General features: G+C 41.4%; 1 long non-coding RNA gene across 2 annotated transcripts; it reads right to left on the minus strand.

Annotated features, from left to right (window-relative positions):
* Positions 1–3,200: 3,200 nt before the first annotated feature.
* Positions 3,201–23,016, minus strand: LOC121064183. 2 transcript variants are annotated; one of them, XR_005816390.1, is made up of 5 exons: positions 22,974–23,016; positions 21,109–22,565; positions 20,840–20,976; positions 17,330–17,603; positions 3,201–4,223 (listed from the first exon to the last, which is right to left on the minus strand). It is a non-coding gene; the product is annotated as an uncharacterized LOC121064183 (long non-coding RNA). The 2 variants fall into 2 exon arrangements; XR_005816389.1 differs by lacking the exon at positions 3,201–4,223 and having other exon boundaries at positions 17,307–17,603.
* Between the last annotated feature and the right edge of the window lie 628 nt (positions 23,017–23,644).

Below are 23,644 nucleotides of genomic sequence, written 5' to 3' on the forward strand. Positions count from 1 at the left end.
AGGATAATTCTCTTGACTTTTATAAGGATGTTTATGCATACAGAAAGAGGGGGTCTTCTGCACGTAGAAAGATTGGGGCATAAAATGACCTGTCAGCAATATCCAGCCTTATTATGAGAGATGAGCCGAGACAGATGTAGTCTGGTTTAGAGAATGAAGTCCACGGAGTGCCACCTGCTTCTAATTTGGGTGAATTCAGTCTGGTTTTGTCACTTGGGGTTTGCTTACGTTAGCAAGGAGCATTATCAATACTGCCCAAGCAACCTTCCCAGACTAAAATACCCTGTCATTGTCACTGCAATTCCCTAATGCTGGCTTTACAAGGATTTTACTGCTTGATGTCATTCTTTTTAATTGCAATTGGATTATTTTTTTGTTTTTTTTTTATTTTTTTTAGTCTGAAAAATAAATGGTTGTTATTGCTGGAACTCTGGTCCTCAACAGCATGGCAGAGCTCTTGTGAAGCGTGCTGGTTTGTCCTATATCATTGTCAATCACAAAATGGCATGAGCTCCTTTAATGGCATACATACTTTATGTGAGAAAAATTAAACATGCTCAGTACTGGAAACCTGTCAGGGTTTGATAATGGCATCCATTTTGGAGGCCATTATAACTGTATCTAGGGAGTTTCTGGCAAATTGCAGGTATCTAGGGACAATATCAAAATAGTCAGATTCAGTTTTTCATGCTTAAAGCCTTTTGCTCTATAAGGACCTGATTGCTCTTCAGATCATCTTCATGAAGCTGTATCCCAAGAGATGTGGGCATGCTAAAGATGAAGAGTGATACCTGTAACCTCTTTTATTTTAAGAGACCCTTAATCATGTACTGTCTTCATCAGGAGACTGAGCATTGGCTGTGGGAAACCCTGGGATGTGAAATGAATCTCAGGGGTATCTGGTTCAAAACAAAGCTCTCCATGTAAAGAATAAGTATCTCCAAACATTTATTTTTCCACATTGAAACACAGTCAGTCTCAATATGACTTGCCAGCATTTCTGTAGTGCTGCTCAAAATTTTATATTTATCAAGGCTTTTAAGGGGGTTTCTGGTGCATGACCGGTAGACGCTCACGGCCAATAAAACCCAACTCCGTGGCCTACAGAGGGACTTCTTAAAAGTGACCAGAGCCAGCTGACTGCTGACACTTCACTTTTCTTCCATGGTGTCTGCCCAGAGAGGTCAGGGCTGGTGGAGCTGAGCAGGGCCTAGGGAAACTCTGCCAAGGCACAGTCAGGCAGACAGTGCCTGAGGGAACCCTGGAGCCCTGGGCTGCTGCTCCAGATGCCCTGCTTGCTCATCTCCTGCAGCCCTTCCCATACTCAGTGCCGCAGCAAGGACCTATTGCAAGGTCTGTTCTGTGGCTCTGTGTCACCATGACAAGTCTCTTTTTTTTTTTTTTTTTTTTTTTTAATGCACAGCAGGAGCCCTTTAAATGCAATTTAGAGCAAAACAGAGATTTGTGGTTTTAATCATTGAATCATTGTCACAAACACTGGTATTATTGGTGCTTGTTCAGTTGGCCCATAACACTTTAATGGGTGCAACACCAGAAATATAATAAATATAATAAATATAATATCATAAATACAATAAAGATAATATAATACAATACAATACAATACAATACAAGCAGTGACAGGAATAAAAGAACGATCTCTGAAGACAATGCAATACCCTGGCCCATTTTGCATAGCCCAGGGAATGGTTTCTCAACCCATCTCCCCAGAAATCAGCAGAAAAGCACCAGCTGACAACAGGGAACAATGTGTCTAAAATTAGAGGAAATATCTTTTTGTACTGTTACTCTTCAATCAATATTAAGAGACGAATATTTTGTGTTTCAAATGTATATACCACTTCAAAATATCTCTGGAAAGCTATATTCTGACTAGGAGAGTAAAGAAACTTTCATTGTTATTTATTGCTATTTCTTGCTCAGGGAAGGAGGAACGAAGGAGTTGGGCCAGGCCTTTTGTATTTCAGTAGTATTCAGAGAATGTTTCACTAGTTTTCTTCTCATATTCTAAAAGTGTCTGATATGTTACCAGCACAAATAACCTCTCCTTCAATAAATATAAATGTGTTTTTAAAGATTAGTTTTTCTTGCCACTTGTTGCTACTGTTGCCTGCAACTTGCAGGCTACTGTTCAAAGGCTACAATTTTAGACAGTCTAATATACATCTAAGCCTATCCTAACACCGGCACATTTCATTTCTTTTAGTATATTAGGACAATAAAGTGTAATATCAAAAATACTTTAAACTTTGTTTTATATGAACATTTTCTAAGATAAAAGCATCAGATGTCCTGAGAAGCCAGCAATAAAATTCACATCAATTTTCCTGGTGCAGAATCAGTCCCACAGAAAATCTTGAATGCTCTGGTCTGCAGACTTCAGCTATGAATGTCTCACAAACCTAATCTCACGGATAATAAGGACAAAGTGCTACTTCATCAAAATATGAAAGCCAGCAGTGAAGGAAAGCTGTTACACAGTGAAAGTCCTCATAATGTGTATACCAAAGCCTTTTGGCATAGCTCCTTGCTCTTTTCTTTTTTTTTTTCTTTTTTTTTTTTTTTTTGTCCTTGATGTTGTATGTCATTTTTGCAGTATTTCTTATGAAAGATCAGCTCTGCTGCCACCATTAACACACAGTCGATGTGTTACATTGATGTGGAGTCTGCAATCCCCTAACAAAAGACCATGGAATTAACTCAAATTCCGCTTGAGTTCTGGGGAGCAGGATTTAGCAGAAAGCAAAACTATTTAATTAAACCGTAGAAAGTCTCAAAAGTTTCCCAGGAAAATTACACTGATATACAGTACACTGTAGAATACCTGTGGCAGACTACATATATATTTCATAATTTGAAATACCTTTGATTATGTCAGTTCTACTCTGCTGTTGGATTATCCCTCACTTTTCAACTACCTAAGAACAAATCTCTTCATTTCCAATCCATGTGTATATATTCTACTAAAATTACACAGCCTGATATTGCTAAAGCTCTCCAAAGTAGGGTTTAAAGTCCAGCATTTATAGAGTCATCCAGAGTCTCCTAACATTACAAAAATAATGGATTTCTGTTAAAAAAAAAGCAATCAAACAAACACCAACCAACACTGATGTCAGTTATAGGTTTGTTTTTTTTTTTTTTTAAAAAAAAAAAAGGTCTTATTTTTCTTTCTGTCTAAGATCATACTCCTAAGAAAGGCTGGCTACAGAAATATTGAGATAGAAAGGCAGTATACATGTCATTTAATTTCTCTCTACAACTACTTTTAAAATGAGATGTGATAAAAGACTTCTAGTGCTTACATGGGACAATTGGCATGATCCACCTGGCTGTAGCCACTTTTCCAGCCAGTAAAACCTTGCTTTCCTTGCCTGCCTCTTATGTTTCTTCAGGCTCCACTTCTTACGATTATAAATGCCAAAGAACTGACATAGAATATTTGCTCTTTCATGAAAAAAAGTATTATAATGAATCAGCCCCTGTAATAAAATCAAATTTTATTTAATTTCAGTAACATAAACTCAGCTCATTGCTGTACACCCTGATGTTGTGCCTGGCAGCCACTTGCCAGCAGCTGGGGTGGTTGACTAACTGGAATTACAGCACTACCCATCAAGAGTCCTGTCTTGAAACAACCCTTTTGGTTTGCAGTACTCTGGTGAACCAGCTCAGTGCTGTATTGATTGTGTCCTGCTCTTCATCTGCCAACAAGATTTCATTTGACCTGCCCTCCATTCTGGTTTCTCTTGGTTGCCATCCACTCCTTCTCCAGCTGCTCAGCCTAATTCCTCCTGCCTGACCATCCCTCTTCTCCTCTTCTTTAGATTTTGTCATCAATGATCTCTGCATCTTCATCTCATGCCTCTCTGGCTCTTTTGGAGTTCATGAACAGTGCTGGATCTTCAACCAAGATCAACCAAGATTCAACCTTCAAAGCCTTCAACCAAGGCCTTGGGCACCCCCAGCTGTTTCATTGTCACCTGCTGCTCTGCTTCTGACTTCTTTTGCTGACAGCTGTTGAGTCTCCTTTGGCAGCTCTGATGCTTTAATCAGTGACACAGCCTTCTTGCTCTGAAGCCTACAACTTCTCTAATGGTGTTTTTTTTCTGTTGGACACCTGGGCCTCCGCTTCCACTCTCCTCTCTAGTAAGTGAAGAAGAACTCCACTGCATCTTGTTCCTCTGTAGTTTCTTTTTCTGCTGTAAAGAAAAATAAAAAATATTGTGGTTATTAAAGGATCATGATTTTTACAAACTTAAACCACAGATATCTTGTCTTTGTGATACTGATACAGGTCATGGGGGACTTCCCCTGTTTTTCTTTGTGGGCTAAGGTGGCTTCAGTGACTTTATGGATTCAGACTCCTCAGACACATTACTAGAAGCAGTTTAACACAGAAACCTATTGGGACACAGCACGTCAGCTGGGTAGCTTGACACACACAGTTGCATTTTAAATGTAAACTAGAGCTAGTTGTAACACTTTCAGGAAAGGAAAATTTTTCAGAATTGCATTGCTACACTTCCTAAGAGAGCGGTTCTCTACCCAGCTGTGAGATAATGCTTTGTCTTGACCAAGTTCTCAAGTTTTACTTGGCATGATTCGGATCACTCAGCAATGAAAAGCTGTCCTTCAAATCTGGCAGAGCTTGGACTTAACCTCCACCTCCTGTATCTTAAGCTGGAACCTAGGCTTTGCCCTGTATATTTTATTTATTTTATTTTATTTTATTTTATTTTATTTTATTTTGTGGAATTCAACTTAGACTTTTTCCCTGTGCTTCTGCAGGACACCCACATGTGTAGCCTCAATTTTGGCAGGAGCACTGATCCATTTAGCAGCTGCTTATTAAAAATAGTGTCCTTCTCCAGAAAAATGTTTATGTGAATGCTGTTAGAAAGAGTTTCTCTGACTGTCTTCAGATCTGGGAGTTTTAAAGGGTTAGTTACAAAGATGAGCAGAAAAATCTTGCTATAATAATCAAAGGCAGCCCACATTACCACTATACAGATACTAGCAGACATGTATTGCATGTGATTCTCTTATTCTTAAACCAAGTGCTCTAGTGGTTGAAGTATCCTGGTGATTACTTGCAAATTAATGTGTGCTAGACTTGGTCTTCAAATTCAGTTCTTACTTGGAAGTCTTCCTTATAGTAGGGTTTCACTGAAAGATACTAAAGAAAATTATGTGCTCCCTTTCTTGCTTTTCACTTGGTCAGGAAAGGCATTACATTGGCTGTCCACAAAGTGTCCTTTGCTTTCCACCTCCTGTCTATACAGATCTGTATGCACTATTACATTCATGGCTCTCTCCGCTCCTGGACAAGCTGGTTACAGGTCCAGTATCAGCCACCTCCCATTGAATTCTGGCAACATTCATTTATCTGAACATGGCAGAGTGAAAATATGTTGCCTTTTCAGCCCTGCAAGCTGTACTTTCGATAACCAGCACTCAGCCTCCTTAAAATGACAGCAATCAATCACGTGTTGGTTCCACTAAGGGCTTGCTGTGGTCACACCTTACCTGAAGCCGCCCAGTTCTCCTTTCAGTTTGCACAAGCACTAGGAAAAGGCTCTCTGCCTTGCATACACTGAGCCCCAAATCATTTCGTTTAGTCAGATCATAATCAGAGCAAACTTCCTCACGCAGCTGCCAAGTAGGCTCAGTGCTCATCCATAGGGAACACTGTTTTGAAAGCAAACATGCTTTGCTCGGCTGCTCTTGGAATATCTGCTATAACTCTCCCATTATTCACAGGGTGGGACCCGGGGTAGGGAATTGAGGCCATTTGTCAGAGTACAGCCCTTACACGTGGGACTCGTTTTACTTAACAGGAACTGGTGCTAAGGAGCGTATGCAGTTATATCTTTCGGTCCTCCAGCGTCCTACTGCAGCACCAGATCCTTGCTGATGAATCCCTTTACCCCTGGCAATCCATTTACATAACTGTACAGTCAGGGTTATTTTTGCACTGTAAAAAGGGTTGGAAATTGCAGCAGTTGCTTTTCCCTTCGCTCATTTAGCCTGATTACCTCTCTTCCCAAGCAGCCCCACTGCTTTCAGTAAGGGGTCACTCAGTGCAAGTGAAGGATAAGAGTTTATCCATTAATTGCATTGCGTAGCTGGGCTTGTCCTTCATGATTTCAGCTCCTCTACTAATCCAAAGGTGCACAGCCTTGGGCTCTGTGGTGCTCAGGGTTTGAAGCTAGGAAGGGTGGACTCACTGGCTGGTGTAGTTGGCTGATCCTGCCATTTCAGTGGCATTGTTTCTGAAGGCAGTTCCATCTTTGGAAAATACCCCTGCTCAGATCAGGATCTGTGAAGAGTCCTTTTTCCTCCCTGCTTACAAGTTTGATTCTCTGGCCTTCACAGGTCACTGCTTTCCTGATATATAAACAGAAATACGAAAATATGGATGGAAAGTTCCAATGCCAATGCTAACAGGACAATGATGTCCATGGCAAATTCTAATTTCATTTCTATTAACTCACTAACATGAAGAGAAAAAGTTTGCACTTGAGTATGGGCTTCAGAAAGATAGGCATTTATAAGACAGTGGATGAGTAGCAGTAACATGTTATTTTGTAAGCCTTTTCCCAAACCTTAGATGTCTTCCATGTCTGTAAGTCCACCAAGGGCATGAATCTAAAAATATCTCTCCTTATACAATTTTCTCCTTCAGAAAAGAAGGAAGTTTGGGCACACGACTGCTTTAAGACTCAACTTTCCTTAACTACCAACAGATAGAGAAACAGATGTTAGCATGCAATTACTACATACCTTGAAGACACAGAATTACAAACATAAGAGCACAAGAAATGCTTCCAGTGTCCAGACAGTGACGGTAATCAAGAGGTTTCATAGTCATCATGCATACATTATTGTGCAGGTAAATGTGCACATAGTCACAGCATATTGAGACAAGAGCTAAAAGAGCTCAGGCACTTATCTTTTACCAGGGCATGATACTTGTATAAATTATAATATGCACATGCAGAGAACAGAATAAGAATTGATCCGTAAGCTGTAGAGTGGCCTCTGATCACACAACAGTTCTAGCAAAAATATTAGATTCTCAACCCATGCCCACCTTGGTCACTCCCTGAAAACACTGCAGTGAAGTCTGCTGAGTGCCATTGCTACTATTTAAAACTTAATACAATAAAATTAAATACATCCATATGTAAATAAACATATATAAAATGAAATAAGCAGCATAAAATCACAAAACTTCTTTGCATAAAACCCACAGTATTAGAATGAACAATTTATGTTCTCATTTGTTTGTGTACTTGTACAGGGAGTTAGAGGTGCTGGATTAAGAAATCGGGCTACCTAAATGCTATTTGTTGCCCTTTCATGTCCTTCTGATGTCATCCCAGCCAAAGCATCTCCAGAGGGTAAACTGTCCCCCTCTAAGAGGGATTAATCAATTAATCAATCCCGCCTTCTGGAGGTGGGATTAATCAATTCTGAAGGGATCTTTCTCTAGGAGGACTACAGAAGGAGCCTACATGAAGCAGGCTTAGACCAGATGCTTAACTTCTACATGGCTGAAGTTAAGTGAGATGAATTCCTTTTCTATATTAGCTTGTGTCTGCTTGGAAAGCCGAAGATAATGACACTTCACTCTCTTTGAGTGCTCAAGTGAAGAATACTAGTGCAGGTATTACAGTAAAAACATTTTTGAAAAGTAGAAAGGTTTCTGGAAGAAATGAGTCTGAAACAAATCAGCCCACAGTTTCACAAGGCTTAGGGAATCCATTTCAATTGGAGGAGAAACTGCACGAATGATTCAAAGGATTATTTTGAATGTCATTGAGGTATAAGGAAATTCATCCTACTTAGTAAACATCTTAATGTTCAACTCCTTGAAAACAAGAATGGTTGGCTGTAAATGCAGCCATAGACAGATCACTTGTGCCAAGGTTTCCAGTGAAATAAAAATATACCAAGTATTGCAGGATAATAGGAAGCACAGACTATCATCATTTTGTAGAGGAGCCTTAGAGCAATTCTCATCAGGTTGAAAAGATTGGGCATTGCACCAACATACATGCTTATTCGTGACAGTAGTTATGGGTATACAAATCTTAAAACAAAAATCAAACAAACAAAAAAAAGCATTGCTAGCCTCATTTTCAGAAAAAGAGAAAAAGTCTGTTTGTGTGCTTCTCCATGGATACTATGTCCCAGACCTTCTTCCTCAGTCTCTATACAGTCCAACTTTTCTTTTTCCTCTTAGCCAAAAGGGCACAATCTACTCCACATGAGGTTTAAATTTCAGCAGCCATTTATCAATCAATTTACCACATTTATTTGACAAATCAAATGGAATGAGAGAAAGGGGCTTTGAATCTCAGGCTTCATTTCAACCGACGGTGTTGTTGAGGCAGATGGTTAGTAACCGCTTTTGAAAGTATTAGTGATTTTGCACTAAACAGAAGTATTGTCCTTGGAACATGATTCTAGGGCATTTCCTGCACTTCAAGAATTTAACTTTTTATTTCAGGTTGTTTTCTTAAAAGAATATGACCTCCTGTAGTGTCAGGTATAGAATGGACATAAATCTGCAGAAAACAAAGTCTACCGGATCTTTCCAATTGAAATACTTTCTGCCACCAATGCTATTTTAATATAATAATCTAAACTAAAACTTTCATTAAGAACACCAAACCTCTGAAACCTTTCACCAATTCAGCAAATAGCCCTTTGTCCCAAAAAGAGAGTACCTGGGCTCCACACTGGGGAGAAGACAAGGTTTGCTTCATACCAGAGCACTCTGCTGAGCACAGGGCATGAGAGATGAATATTCTTGACTAAATGCAAGCATGTGACTATGCTCATTGAGTCAACTTCCTTCAGCTCAATCCCTCTAAATATCCCTGTGTAGGACCTTATCTTCTCTCTGCTGTGCAATATCAGTCCTTAGCTTAAACCTCAATAAGCAGAATTTAAGCCAAGGCATACTGCTGTAATTTGGGCACATAAAAATCAAGCTCCACTCGGCTACTCAGCTGCTGGGAGTAAAGTGGGTCAGCCACCCCATGTTTACTGTCTTGTTTCCTTAAAAACTTATGAACTATGTGATATTCTCTTAAGTAACATTTACAAGTTGAATGCAATGAATTTTGAAATGAAAGCCTGAATCTGAGGGGTGTTTGGCTCTCCTCACACTTTGAAAGTAAAGGTGAGCAAGGGTGCTTGATACATTTGGGAATATTTACCATTCTATCCAATTCCATCCTTTATTTAAGATTTTCTAAATTAAGCTTTACAAAACCACAGTCCACTTTCCTGCTCATTTTCCTCCAAGTACCTACTATTGCAGGCCATGAACAGCCCTTCTTGGTGGAGGGAGTTCAATGACAGATGGGCAGAAAGGAAACTGTTTTGTTTTGGAGCAGCTGAGTCTCAAGCTACCAGTATTTTAACCTTCTGCTCTTGATGTGGTTTGACCCAAACCAACAACCAAGCACCTACACAGCTGCTTGCCCACTCCCCCACTCCCAATGGGACGGGATAAGATAGGAAGAGCAAAAGCAAGAAAACTCATGGTTTGAGATTACGACAGTTTAATAGGTGAAGAAAACAACAACAAAGACAAAACAAAGACAATAGTTCATCACCTCTCACAAGCAGATCAATGCCTAGCCAGGCTCCAAGTAACATCCATCCTGGAAGCCAAAGAACTGAACCTCATTTTTCTCTACTAAGCTTTTATTGCTGAGCATGGAGCTATATGTTACGGAGTATTGCTTTGGCCAGTTAGGGTCAGCTGTCCTGCCTCTTCCCCTTCCTGATCTCCTGTCTACCTCCAGAGAACTTGCTGGGGCCAGAGTGGGAAAGCCTTGATGCTGTGCAAGTGCTGTTCAGTCATGGCCAAAACACTGGTGTGTTATCAATGTTGTTTGTTTTAGTGACTACCAAAAAAGAGCACTACATGGGCTGCTATAAAGAAAGCTAACATCATCCCAGCCAGACCCAGTATAGCTATTGATGGGCTGAAGAGGTCACATAATGCGGTGCCACCATGGGATACCCTTAAAACAAACACTGTTTTGCTTGTGATCGAACAGTCCTTCCTGTCTGCCTACAGAGGCCATACCTGAGTTCTCCAAAATACAGAACCTTCCATGGTCCATGGCTGCTGTGGGACTTAGCCATGTTTCTTATATCTGCTTTGAGTGAGGATGTTGCAAAGGAGCACTGGGATGTGAGATAGAGCATTCATGGAGGGGTGGAGATGGTCTCTAACCACCCTTCTTCTCATATAAGCTCTCATCACCTAAAGGTGGTTGAAATGCTGGGAATTTTAATTGTGATATAACGGCCAGGGGCCACCGCTGCTGTTTGAGAGGCATCCGGGATTCTGAAATGCCAGAGCACAGCCACCACAGTGGAGAGCTTGTCATGGGGAAGAGGAAGAGTGAGAAGAGAAAAATGTATAGGAAAAGCTGCGTGGTCAACTGCCTTCTCACAGCTCAAGACCTAATGCTCTTTCACCACCTCTCAGCTCATTCTAACAAATTGGCTTCAAACTACTCAGTAAGTCCTGCTAAATCATACCAAGACCACAAGAGAGGCACGATGGACTGTATCTTTCACATTTTCATATGGGTTTTCAAACAGGAAGGTTGTTAGGTTGATCAAGAAGTATTTGTGGTCAACTTTTTTTTTTGTGTGTGTGAAAAATAGCTTGTCAAACACATCAGCCTAATTATACGGGTCCCGTTTCTGCCAAGATATAATTAACAGCCTCACAGTGATATTAAGTGCTGTGAGAGTTCATTCTGAGATGAAACTTGGCCTGAAAGACCCTTATCCAGGGGTGTTATTTTTGCAATATGCTTTATAATAGGATAATTGTAATAACTCTGAAAGAGTATTTTAAATACATTTTATATGGCCTGTCTATTCCTAGCCTAGAAGTACTACACTTTCAATACATGGGCTTCTGTTACTTCCAGCACCACAATTTGGGGTGGCCACTGTTGTTTAGACCTTTATTTAACGACTGAGGTACAGGATCAAGGGGCAAAGTATACCTGCAGGAAATTAAGCGAAACCCAAGGCAGAATGGGATACCCTCTCCTCTCTTGCCCTCAGCTCGATGCCCTCAGCTCGATGGTATCTCTAAGCAGCTAATTAAAGGCATGTCTTCACAGCCATGAGACAGCACTGCAGGGGCAGAGCATGGCCCCAGAGTATCCCCCTGTGCTGGAGCTAACACACTGCTGTCTCGCCTCGCTCATTGCTGGGAGCACGTAAATGTGGCTTTGACAGTGGGGCTGTGGGGTCAAGCAGCTCCCACTATGCGATGACGAGGTGACACCTGGGGGACCATGCCAGCTCTGCATTTGTATGCATGTTTGGTTCTGTGCAGCACATGGCTTGGAGGCTCAGGTCCTGTTTGGTGCCTCTGCTACTACTCATGACATTAGTTTTGGTGACACTATCCTGCCTGTTTGGTGCCTTGATGCCACGATGGCACAAAGTCACCTGGATCCCCCACACCCTGCCCTGCACCAATAGAGTGGTACCCAGTTAGCTGGTTGCCTTCCCAGCTGGCTGCTCCAAAACAGAACAAAACAGAATGTAACACCTCTCAATCTGTCTCACTTCTTAACCAACAAATAACGGCAAGCTGAGGGCAATTTCAGCCCTACTTAAGAGGAGAGCAAAGAATTTCCTTTGCCAGCCAAAAGGATTTATAAGTCAGAATCAAACTATGAGCTATTTACAAAAAGATAAACTCAGGCATTCCATTCCCTATCTGGAGAACTGAATAAGGTAAAGAAGCTGAAATTAATCTGCATTTATCATCTTCTGGTATTAGGGCTGGCAGGGTAACCTGCTCTTATGTAATTGAACTAATAGCTGTGGTTTATTAACATCATTAAATCAATGCTGCCTAGTAAACTTTCCTTTTATCTCACGTCATCCTGTCTGCCCTGAAGAAAAGAAGAGGTTTCTTAGAAGCGCATCCTTCCACATCATACATGAATCAGGCGACAGGCACTGACACGGGCTGATCTGGGGTGCCATGCCGATCGCTTTAATGGTGGGGAAGCACAGATTGCTGTTTTTGATGAACAGTGTAACAGCTATCGCTGTGCTGCTGCACTTCGGCTGGCAATGGCTGCAAGCAATCCCTGGCAGTACAGATACCCCCAATTCACAGCACTGCTTGTTAATCTTGCAGAGGGGAGATAGAGCTGTAACTAAGGGAAAGTGCAGCTTGATCTGCTTTGCCATTGGGGTGTCTCAAAGCAAATGAAGATTTTTCTATTTATTGGCTTGTTTGATGGTAAAGGATTACAAGGGGAAAGCGCCTGCTTGTGTTGTGCCTCTGCCACTGTGATGAGGCTGCAGTTTGTGAGGCTGCAATTTGCACAGACTACATTATTAAAGGAGATGCTACATCAGGAAAGAGGGCTGGGTACACTTGGGGCACTGCAAGACGCGCTCAAATAAATATCGAGGAGAAGAGAAACAAAAACACAGACCTGAGAAGCACTTGTCCTCTTTTGATTTGTTGCTTGAGGTCTGATAGATTGTTCCCCTAACCATTCACATTTATATCTGGAGCAGCAAGAGGTGAAGAGAAATCTTCAGATCTTACTGATGCTACCACGGTTTTCCAGCTATAAATGCTCCTGCTGCCAAGATATACTCTTCTACATTCCCCACACTTACACTGACTTTTGTTTTTTTTAATAGTTCCCAAATATTTACTTCCTAGACAAGGGGTACCATACAAAGGGCATGTAGGTACAATGTAAAGAAGTGATAGTATGTAGAAATAAAGGAGTGTGAAAATAATTAAAGTAGCTGTGCAAATCATGGTTGTGGTTATACCAGTTCCAATATAGATACATTTAGCTGTATCCCAACACAAACACCATCAACATCAGTATCACCAACATCTGTGGTGACTGCCAGAGATTTGTCAGAGGGGAACATTCCTGTTCCTGGAGGAATTCACTGCATCCCACCTCTGGCTCTGGCAGGATGTGCAGCAGCCCATGCTCCTCGGTTGCAGATGCTCTTTCTCTTATCACCCTGTGTGTGCTCGTAGCTGTAGTCATTTCGTGCATTACCAAGCTGCCAGTCACTAGGGAATATATTTTCAGCAACAGACCCAGAAAACTTCCTCATTCTAAGTATTTAGTGTTGTGTCAGTGAAATGCAGTAATTGTGGCCAGGCGGTACTGCCCTGAACCCCCCTTGCAAGGAACGCCACCAATAACTGTTTACCAGTTTATTTGTTGTGATGTTTTCCTCCACCCTTAGCAGTGAACTCCGGGCACCAGTCAATACCTTGTTATGTTGCTGTACATTAGCCACAAAAAAAGCACAGTTGCTTCAGTGATACGGCTTAATATAAAAGCGTTAATGCACTGTGAAGCCTTTTCTTCTGATGACCACAATAATGACAAAGAGCGAAATAATGCCAAACAAAATGCCATTTACACTAGCCTTGACAATTTTTTTTCATGTCGGTTACTTTGATTAAAGGTTTTCCAGTGGAAATGCTGCCAGCACTTTTGTTCTCTGAAACAGCTAATATTGATATAACCTAAAAATGCCTCTTCTGTAAAGTGTGATCTTGGCTCAAAAGCCTAAACTTAGGGCAGCCCAATGAGACAAGCTTCTCTGTATCTCATCCTGGTCAAACAAGAGTTTTAGAACATAACTTGCACATGCTTAATGACCTTGCTGAATCAATGCCTAACTTGCCTGATACACGGAAGAGCTTGTCCACCCTTGTGTTGACTGGCCCATCTTGCTCTATGGGCCTGATGCTGTGGCTCTGTGAAGTTATTTTCATACAGAAACAATTTTTTTCAGAGATTATGGCTTGCACCTTCAGAAGATGATAAATTCCATATAAAATTACTTTCACTCCTCAAACTAGACTTAGCATCAACTACATTCTTGTGTCCCAATGGTGTAATGAAAAATTAAAGTACAGACAAACTCATGTGTTTGTTGTTGCATGCTGAGCAGTGACAAGTGTCTAAATACCATGCATGCCAAATCAGAAGTGGCTTAACTCCTTTTGCATGTATTTGCTTATCACTGAAGAATAACTTTTCTTTCTATACATTGTCTTCATTAGCTATGATGATTTTTAGGTATGTCTTACTTGGAGAAGGATATTCCTATTTTAAAATAATGTATCCTATTGTTTTCTTTCTTCCTTCCTTTCTTTCTTTTTTCTTTTTGCCCCTAAGCATATCACTGATGGAAAACGTGTTTGTGAGCAGGTCTTTCAGGTCAACTGAGGGCCGCTGTAGCACTGTGAAATGTGAAGGCTGCATTGACTCAATAGCCAATTTAGGAAATTTTCTTTATTATTGCCTGCCCCTGGTGTCTCCATGCATGGTGCATGTGCCCATGTGTATTCTCCATGCAGCTTGGTGCTCTCTGTGTGCCACCTGCAGGCTGAAGCCACCAACTCACCTCATGGGACTAATCCCGAGGTGCAGAGGGAAGACCTCACAGTACTCAATACCTGCCTTGGGGTTCTTTTAAATCCAAAATCAAAGTGAGGCCCAAGAGCTGAACACACCCTACAAATTCAAAAGCAGTTCCCCTTTCTTTCTGTATTATCCTCTGTGTGGATGAACAGCAGATTCTTCCTTTTATAACAAATACAAATCTGAATTAATCCTCTTTTCCTTGGGTCACATCCCAGAGCAACAAGTCCGCTTTCCATTCTGCTCACATTTGTATGGCTTTGTCTTTCACCAGAAGGAAAGAGAGAGAAAGAAATCCACTATTCCTTTGCCAGCTACTACACAATTCGCCCTGTGGAACAGTTTCCACAGAGTAGAGTTCAGAGTGGAAAAGTTGGCTGGTAGTGAATAGTAAGGTTGTTCATTAAGGAAAATTCTCATAGAGAAAGCTTGTGCCCAGATTTAATGAAAAGTTAATGCAACACATGGAACATCCCTCTGATCCGCAGCTCGTTTTGAACAGAAGCTGAACCCAGACAGGTACATCTGAGGTTTTTGATAAATGATTCATGTTAATTTGTGCCTAACCCCAGAACTGGAAGGCAGCAGGGCACCTAGCAGTTAAACTGTGAGGTGCACAGAGGAAATCAGGACAGTGGGTAGGAAGAAGTGTGCCTTAATGTTTTTGAATGAGAAACAATACACCAATAAGAAAGTAAAAATTAAGGCTTTTTTCTTTTTTTTTTTAAAATGTATGGTTTCTTGGCTATGAGCTATTACCTCTAAGTAAATAAGGTAGTAATTAGTTGAAGGAAAGTCTAATATAATTGAGATACATCAAAGACAATGATCCCATTTATGGTATTGCTACTACAAGATTAGTACTTAAATGTTGGCTAAATCATTTTGCAGCTTGCAGTGGTATCCACGTTAAGTCTGGCCTGCAAATAAGTCAGTGTAGTACGGAAAGTAATGTGTGTAACACAGCTCAATCCTCATTTTGGCAGTAAATACATCAGAAAGTCAGTTTGCTATAGTTGGTTGCCATCTGGGGTTGGGAGGGAGGGGGATCTCTAATGCTATCAAATGCTCAGATACTGCAAATCAAAGAGGCATTACAATTGAATTTGTTCTAAAACATACCATCATGTAACATAACCCAAACCAAACTGTACTGCTGAATGCTTAAGAGTTTACAATTGCTTTTTCAGCTATGAGTAAATTATAAATGCTTGTTTCTTTTCCACATTATGTAGTTAATGAGACTCAGTCTGCTTGGAAATAAGCTTGTCTGTTTAAAGAGGCAGGGTATGTGTGAAACACAAATGGATAACCAACAGGTTCACGGCTCTGGAAATAACACCTCCTGACAGCACTGGGATAGAACACTGCTTTAGCTGGGAGAAGCCAGTCAGACTTGCTTATGCAACATAATATGCCCTGGCTGCCCTAGCATGTGAGGGACTTTTCCCCCACCACCACCACTGAAAGAGCCCTCTATTAGTAATGTACTACCCATCGGTCTCATTCCTCCCTGTGCCTTACAGTTGTGCCATGTCTCAAGCACATCAGATGCATTTTTCTCAAATAGACTGAGTAAAACTCAGTCATTTGTTGGCTCTAATTAACCAGGAAATAGCACGAAATGCTGAGCTGATGGAAAGCAACAATGCAAACTAAAAAACCTGGTGAAATGTTAGTCTCCAGTTTTGACATAGCATGAAAGAGCACCTCGAGTTCATACAGGCCCTTTGTGTACACGTTAGAGATGCTTCCAGAATAAAATGACTGCTAACTTAGAAAGGAGAGAGTTCCAGATGTAGAATAAAGGCATTATGGCTGCATAGTTCTCTACTCTATATAAAGTGCATCTCTGGATCTAGACTTCTTGCCAGGCTCCCATTCCACTGTTGGCTTGTCTTTGACAAAACCAACACTTGGATTGGTGGGCATATACAGTATATTTAAAGGTTAAAAAGGTTAAAAATTAATCAAAGGACAAGCCGAGCCAGAGGTGGCTGCTTTGTGAGTGAGGCTGGACCTGCTCAGCAGCACTCTGCAACTCGCCCAGAAGCTTTGCTCCAGAGGCTTCCCCTGAATTCTTCTTCCCAGAGCACCACATGCAATTATTTGCTGCTTCTAGACAGGCTTTGTAAAGCCATGATACCACAGGGGAGTCATTGGTAGAACAGCCCTAGAAGTGTTGCTGACCTGATTGCAAAGTATCACATTAACCAAACAGGACTTTTTTTTTCTTTTTTTTTTTTTTTTTCCTTTTTTCCCCTTGCTAAGCCTACTAGCTAGGTTTCTGCTCAATCACTCCATGTGTGTGGGAGAGAAATCCAGACACTGCTGCATTACTCACTGGCCTGAATAGGGAAAGCATTTCCATATGTTTTTTCTAATGTGTGTATACACAATACAAACTAAACTTTTAAATCACATGCTTTAAATTTCTAATAGTGACAAAGGGATCAGAACTAGGCTGTTTCTGTCACAGAGGTAAAAAACGGCTTTTAGTTTACTGATGTCTAATTTTTTCCTTGGTTTTCAGGTCAACATTTTTGATGGATACATCAACCTAGATAAAGAAGATTATTATAGCCAAGTTAGCACAAATCACAAATCTGCTGAGGCTTGAAAGCATTATTGTGGTCTCTCTTCTTTTGTTTCACTCCCTTATTTCAAGTAAATATTATCATAGTGTGGATTCATGGCCTGTTTTATTTAACTGTGATATCAGATGCCTGAGATTCAAATACCGTCAAGCCATTCATATATAGTTATCCTAAACACAAAGCAAGCATTGTGCACTCTAAATGAATGTGTTTAATTACCTTCAACCCATTTGAATAAAGCTGTACCACATGACTGGCAATGAATTTCTCACTGATTCTGACTTGCTTGGGATGATGCTAAGAAACACCATTGCTGTGCTGATAATTTCATGTGGGACTTGGGTTCCCAGTCTGAGGGGATGGTGGAGGCTGAAGCGTGGAGGAGCTGGGCTTCTATGCCTTTTGGTGCTGCTCTCAGGTCCCCTCAGTTATCAGAAACCTTTTGGTGCTGCTCTCAGTTATCAGAAATTATTCGACATCCCTAGTCCAAAACCTGAAAGAAAGAGCCACAGGGTGACACAGAGGACAACAAAGAGTCTGTCAGCTAATGATACACAGACCAGCTGGTGGCACATAAGGGACATACACTGGTGAGGAGCCATCCTGGAGTTTCTGCCACGCCAAGTGTGTGACCCTGACACTGGGAGAGCTGTCATGGGAGCCATCACAATGATCAGGATCAGTCCTGCCAGCAGGGAGTCAGGCAAGGGCACAGATGGCCTTTGCAGTGGGGAGACATTTTGTGGAGGAGACTAGAAGGAGGACAGAAGAGAAAGTGTCTTCTGTATGGGAAAGAGGGGCAGGAGAAAGCAGGAAATGTGTGGAAAGAAACTTCACTAATTCAAGGGACATGAGGATAGGAAGTTGGAGGGGACATCCAGAAAAGAAGGAAAGGAAAAGAAGAGAAAGCTTGTTAAAGCTGGATTCTTGAAAAGAATTGCTGGTTGTAAGGCATCAAGACATCCTGAAGGAGAAAATTGCTCAGGTAAGTGACAGCCTGAGCCTTATAGGTGAAATCCCTTTTTCCTGGAAAAAAATGGGCACTGGGAGCAGATATTACCTAGGTAAAAAGAGTGCATTTGATTTATTTGAAAAGTAAACAGAAGGGATAATTATGCTGAATGACATAGAGGTATTACTCAGGGTGAAGATGGAACCAAACCTAGTTTATCAGTACATGGAAGACCAAAACTGCATGGTAGTCTAGCACAGATCTTGGTGATGAAATGGCTTTCGAGGAACTGTTTTTCATTGTGCATGGTGCAAAGGCAATGCCACAGGAGATGGAGACATTAAAAATATATATATATAATGGTTTCTGAGAGGTGATAAGTATTCAGTTGGGAGAAAATGGGTTGTGGAACACCAAAAGAAGTGAGTTAGCCATGCAAGCAACTGCCAGACCTAACCAAGCTGAGACTGCATAGCCAGCAGCCTGTAAGATGGCCTCACTTCTAATCTGAGCATCACGCACGTGAAACCTTCTGAACCCATAACTTTAAAAACAGCCTTCAAATGGGCACTTGGGGGCAGTGGTTGCTTGGCTGTAAGTGAGGCAGAAACAGTGCCTGATTGTCAGTCTGGAATTGTGTGAATGCTACCATAAGCAAATAACAATAATGAGAAGGCAGCATGGGCCAAACCACTACTTCTCCACGTCTCAGAAGGCTTCAGTCTGCAGAAATATATTCGTGTTCTGTCACGGTGCTGAATTATGAAGTGATTCTTTGATTTTAACTGGTCCTTCGTTCCTGCAGGAAGCACGTGGCCATGAAAGGGCTCAAAAAAAGAAGAAATAAAAAAAGGTAAGGGCTGTCCTTCAGAATCTGTCTCTTCCTGTTTATTTATTAGCTACACTCTAGCTGTTCATGTCTTTTTTTTTTTTTCCTTCTCATGAGAGGCCCGCAGGTGACATCTGTACCAGGACCTTCCTTCCCCAGAGGATACTGGGGGGGATGTTCTTGGCTTTCACCATTCCCAGAGGATACTGGGGTGGATGTTCTTGGCTTTCACTGTCTCCTTCTGAACATCCTATTTAGTGCCAACTGCTTTAGCATCATTGTGCTTTGTTGTTGTCATTGGACCATATTTCCTAAGGCCAGCAAACGCCAAACAGTAGGCAACGTCATGTTTTCATGTATTCAGCAGATAGGTAGGATGAAAGAAGAGGGGGATTCAAGCCTTGCTAACAGTCATAACAAAGTCCTCTGAAAAGTGATACAGCCAAGACTGTTAGTTCTTCTGCATGACTTTTCCTTTCCACAGGAAAAAATGCACTTGGCATGGTTTTTGTGGGCAGCAATAAGATGCCCACAGATGTGTACATGACAATAAGATGTCACAGATATGACCCACCTCCACCTCACCCTAAGACAGCTGGCCACTAGCTATTTTTGATCCTCAAAGCCATCTATCTGAGCAAACGTAACTCTCTGCCAGGTGAAAACACCTTTGCTTTCAGGGAGGTTTCCTTAGCAAAGGGACCAAGGTGGAAATAAGAAGTGTTCAGCCCTACAATAATAGAGGGATGATAAGAAAGTTGTTAGGGCTTCTTTAAAAATTTGTAAAACAAAACAGTAAAAATGCTAGGATTTGATCACAATGTTTTATGAATTATAATGTGAAAGTTCAAAAGGACAACTAAGAAAAATGTCAAGGCCCCGTTCTTCAGAATTAATCTGAGGAAGCAAAAGAAATCCAGCAGATGATTTCTATGCTAGAGTTGTGCATAAAATAAACGTTCTGATCAGAAATTGGGGATTAAAGTGAACACTTAAAGTCTTAGTGGTGAAAAAAAAGGGGGGGGAAGACTTATGGCATTTTATATTTTAATTTTGTTCCATTTTTTCTTTGCCTTTTTTTTTTTCAACAGCCCATGGGGAACTCACAGTGGAAGTCCATTCTTGAAGAACTGCACATTTGGTATGGACCTGTGCCAGAACAGTTTGTGAAGGACTGTATCTTGTGGGAGGAACTCCACACCAGAGCAGGGGAACAGTGTGAAGAAGTAGTGGCAGAGGAAAAGTGCTATGGACCGACCACAGCCCCCACTCACTGTTCCTTGGCACTGCGCAGAGTGGAGAAAAAGGTAGAAGAGTTGGAAATGGAAGTGTTGGAATGGAATTGAAATTGAGCCTGAGAAGAAGGTGGATGTGGGGCAAGATGTTATTAGTTTTGCCCCTTTTTTTTTTAATTATCCTGCTCTTATTAATTGGCAATAAGTTAAATAAATCTACCCCAAGTCAAATCTGTTTTGCCCATGATCTTAACTGATGAATGATCTCTCTGGCCTTATCTTGACTTATGAGCTTTATCATCGTACTTTCTCCCTCTGTCCTGCTGAGGAGCAGGAGTATGAGAACAGCTGGGTGGGGGTCTGGCAGCTGGCCAAGTTAACTTACCACATTTGCTTTCACACTTATTTAAGAAATAGTTAATTAAGTCTATTAATGTAAAAACAAAACTTTGGTAACATTATATTAAGCTTGGAATACTTTATGCACAAATCAATGCTGCAGATTCTATGCATAATTAATTTCTGTAATGTTCCAGTTAATGGCCCTCTCAGCTCATCAACCAAGCAAGGGAGTGCACTGTGTCATGGGAAGCCATGTAGACAATAGATAAACTCATCCTTTCGGAGGTCTTCCTGACATGAGCCCTTATGGTGCCATGAGCTTCCTGTTCTCCAGCAGATGTCTAACTGGAGAGTAGCTGGAGGTATCTCACCTCACTTTGGAGAGTGTACAAAAGGCAGAAGTGAAGTATGGTCCCACCAGGAGGGCTGTAGGACATGGCTCCGCCTGCACCAGTACTCTGATGATGTTGCTCTTTAGAGGCAGATCAAAATAGAGACATCTACAGAGCTAAAGGATAACCAAACATCCAGTTCAAACACTCTGTTCCACAGGCTTTGCAGCAAATTAAAATAGGAGCCCTGTTTATCTACTGCAATAACTCTAAGGGCTACCATTCTTAGAAGGTTCATTTCATTTTACCTTCACAATTTCTGAATGACAGAAAAAATGAGCACTTCCATTGGTCAGCCTGTTCAGCACATTCCTCAGCAGACAGCTGGAAATGAAAAGCCATGGTCTAATCTCAGTAAATTCAATAGAGACTGACATCATGGGGATCAGCGCTGAATCTACATGTGTTGCCAGAGGTAGATCTGGTAACTGGACAGAAAAGCATGGAAAGTTTGTAGATATTCAGCTATTGTCTATCACTACTTGTTAATAAAACAGAAAGTAAAAGAAAAAATGATTCTGAAGTAATCCTGTTTTGTTGGTAGCAGAATCATAGATGCATAATTAATAATGCATATTGCAGAATTAACAGTCTGTAGTACCTCTGTCTGAAAATGGTAGCAAAGATCTGGATTCCATCACAGTTCTTCATTGTCCCAAGCAGGTCATTTGCCTGTCTGTATTGTGAGATTAACTTCTCTCAATTAACGTTAATATCAGTTTTTTGTTCTAATCAGACTCTTCCAAAAGAGCAATAAGCGATGTGGGATTAGCATTAATAAGAAAAAAATAAAAACAAGCATATTATGCCTGCTGGGCTTTTGCTGCTAGAGTTCCACTTCCACCTACACTATTAATAAGGCTCTGGGTGAAATTGGCTTCTTTGAAGATGGAAAAAAATAGTCATGTACTTCTAAAGGATTTTTTTTTCTATGCAGAAACTGTTATAAGCAGAACTACTGAGTGGATGCAGTGAAAGGCAAATGTCAGAATACGAATCTTTTCCTCTCAAATCATTTAACATTGACTGTACCAATGCAAATAGTCATCCAAGAGGAGTAAAAAAAAGAAAAAATCTTAAAAAAAACTGCCTACCACAGTAGCCTGAAGGCCTTAACTTTGTAGTACATCAGGTGCATGGAGATCACAGATAAAAGTCCAGAGGAGCACAGACTATGAAGTGCAAGGACCACCTCACATTTAAATCCCCCCTCTACCACAAGAGAAAGAAGCTGTTCTGAATGCATTATGGACAATTTCTAGTTATGTCTGTCTGTCACAAAAAGTGTGAATTTAATCCCTTATGGGTGGCAGGGGTTTGTTGACTGAAGACAGCTTTGAGGAACAGAGCACTTAGCTGTTTTGTGTGTTGATGTTTCATGCCTGGCTAGGGAAGAGATGATAAAATCACCACAAGGTTGGGTTTTACAAGCTGGATAAAAAGCACTAGAGAGGTTTCATTATTACTGTTCTTCAAAAGCTCTGCATAGTGCAGCCTCACAGAGCATGATGCATTCAAGTCATCAGGAATGAAGGGTTTGGGTATTTCACATAGGGTAAGGCTGTGGAACAGGAAATGAGTAAGATGAAAGACTACTGAGACATATCCTTATACCTGAGAGGGCTCCAAATCAGCCTCATTGGACTGTTTCAAGCAGAGGGTGCTTGAGAGAGTGCATGCCAGGATCACAGTAGAGTCCTCAAACCTACAGAAAGGAAAGTGCAGAGGTTAAGGCTGTGGATAAGGACAGAGTCCCCTCCACCCAGAGGGTATTCAGGTACTCAGGCAGGATGTCATCTCCCCTTTGCTGATCTGCAGCATATCAGAGGGAAAAAATAAAGGGCAAGGAGGAAAGAATTAAAGTTGTTTCAGAAAGCAAAGACCAGTGCATATTTCTCCTAAGAAAAAACACTGCTTGCAGACCACAGGTGAAAGCATGGTGACGAATTGTGAGTGGTGCTGTTGGGCTGGGGACCAGGGGCTGTGCCTCTAGGTTTGAATTAGATTTTCCATCCCATTTTCTTATGTCCTCTCCATGGTCACGTAGGTAAAACCACAGGGTGGCATGTGGTGTGTACCCACTATCATCTTCCTTGCGCAGAAGGATGCTTACCCCAATAGCTGAGACACTGGTCTGTACAGCTGGGGAGGAAAATAAGTTCTCTTGAAGTTGGTGGACCTCTTCAGAATGTTTCTCCACAGCTGAGATGCAGGCCTGTAGGGAAGAGGAAATACTTTCTTTGTACTGTCAGAGTTGTTTTGCCAATTCATTCACTGTGGGTTCCTCATGCTCTTTCCAGGTCATTACTGCCAATGAGCTAGCATATAATGATGGTCCACTCCGTACAAACTTCCACCACATGGGTCATGTACACTTGTCTTCATCTGGATCTGTGGATATTTGTTCATTGTCTAGGTCCCTATAAGGTACCTCCCATAGGGTGAATTCCCTTCTCCATAGTGGTCCATGTGCCTGGTAGACATATGGATTCTTCCTCGAAGGGATACCTTTCCTTCACAGCTGTCAGGAAATGCCTCCAGAGGCTGTAGCCTGGTGCTACATCTCCAATTGCTTTGTCAATGCCTGCATCTCCAGCAAGGGATCCCAGCTGCCTGGCTTCCCTGCCCTCTAATTCCAGACAATTGGATCTGGTGTCCCAGCACCGGGGCAACCAGGTGACGAGCTGCTCACCTATACAACAACCAAAATCTTTTTGCACATCTTGTAGCTGGTATAGGTTTCGGGTAGTTGCTGTTGTTTTTGTGACATCTTCATCTTCCTGT

The sequence above is a fragment of the Cygnus olor genome, chromosome 1 (genome assembly GCF_009769625.2).
Source record: "Cygnus olor isolate bCygOlo1 chromosome 1, bCygOlo1.pri.v2, whole genome shotgun sequence".
NCBI classification, from domain to species: Eukaryota; Metazoa; Chordata; class Aves; order Anseriformes; family Anatidae; genus Cygnus; species Cygnus olor.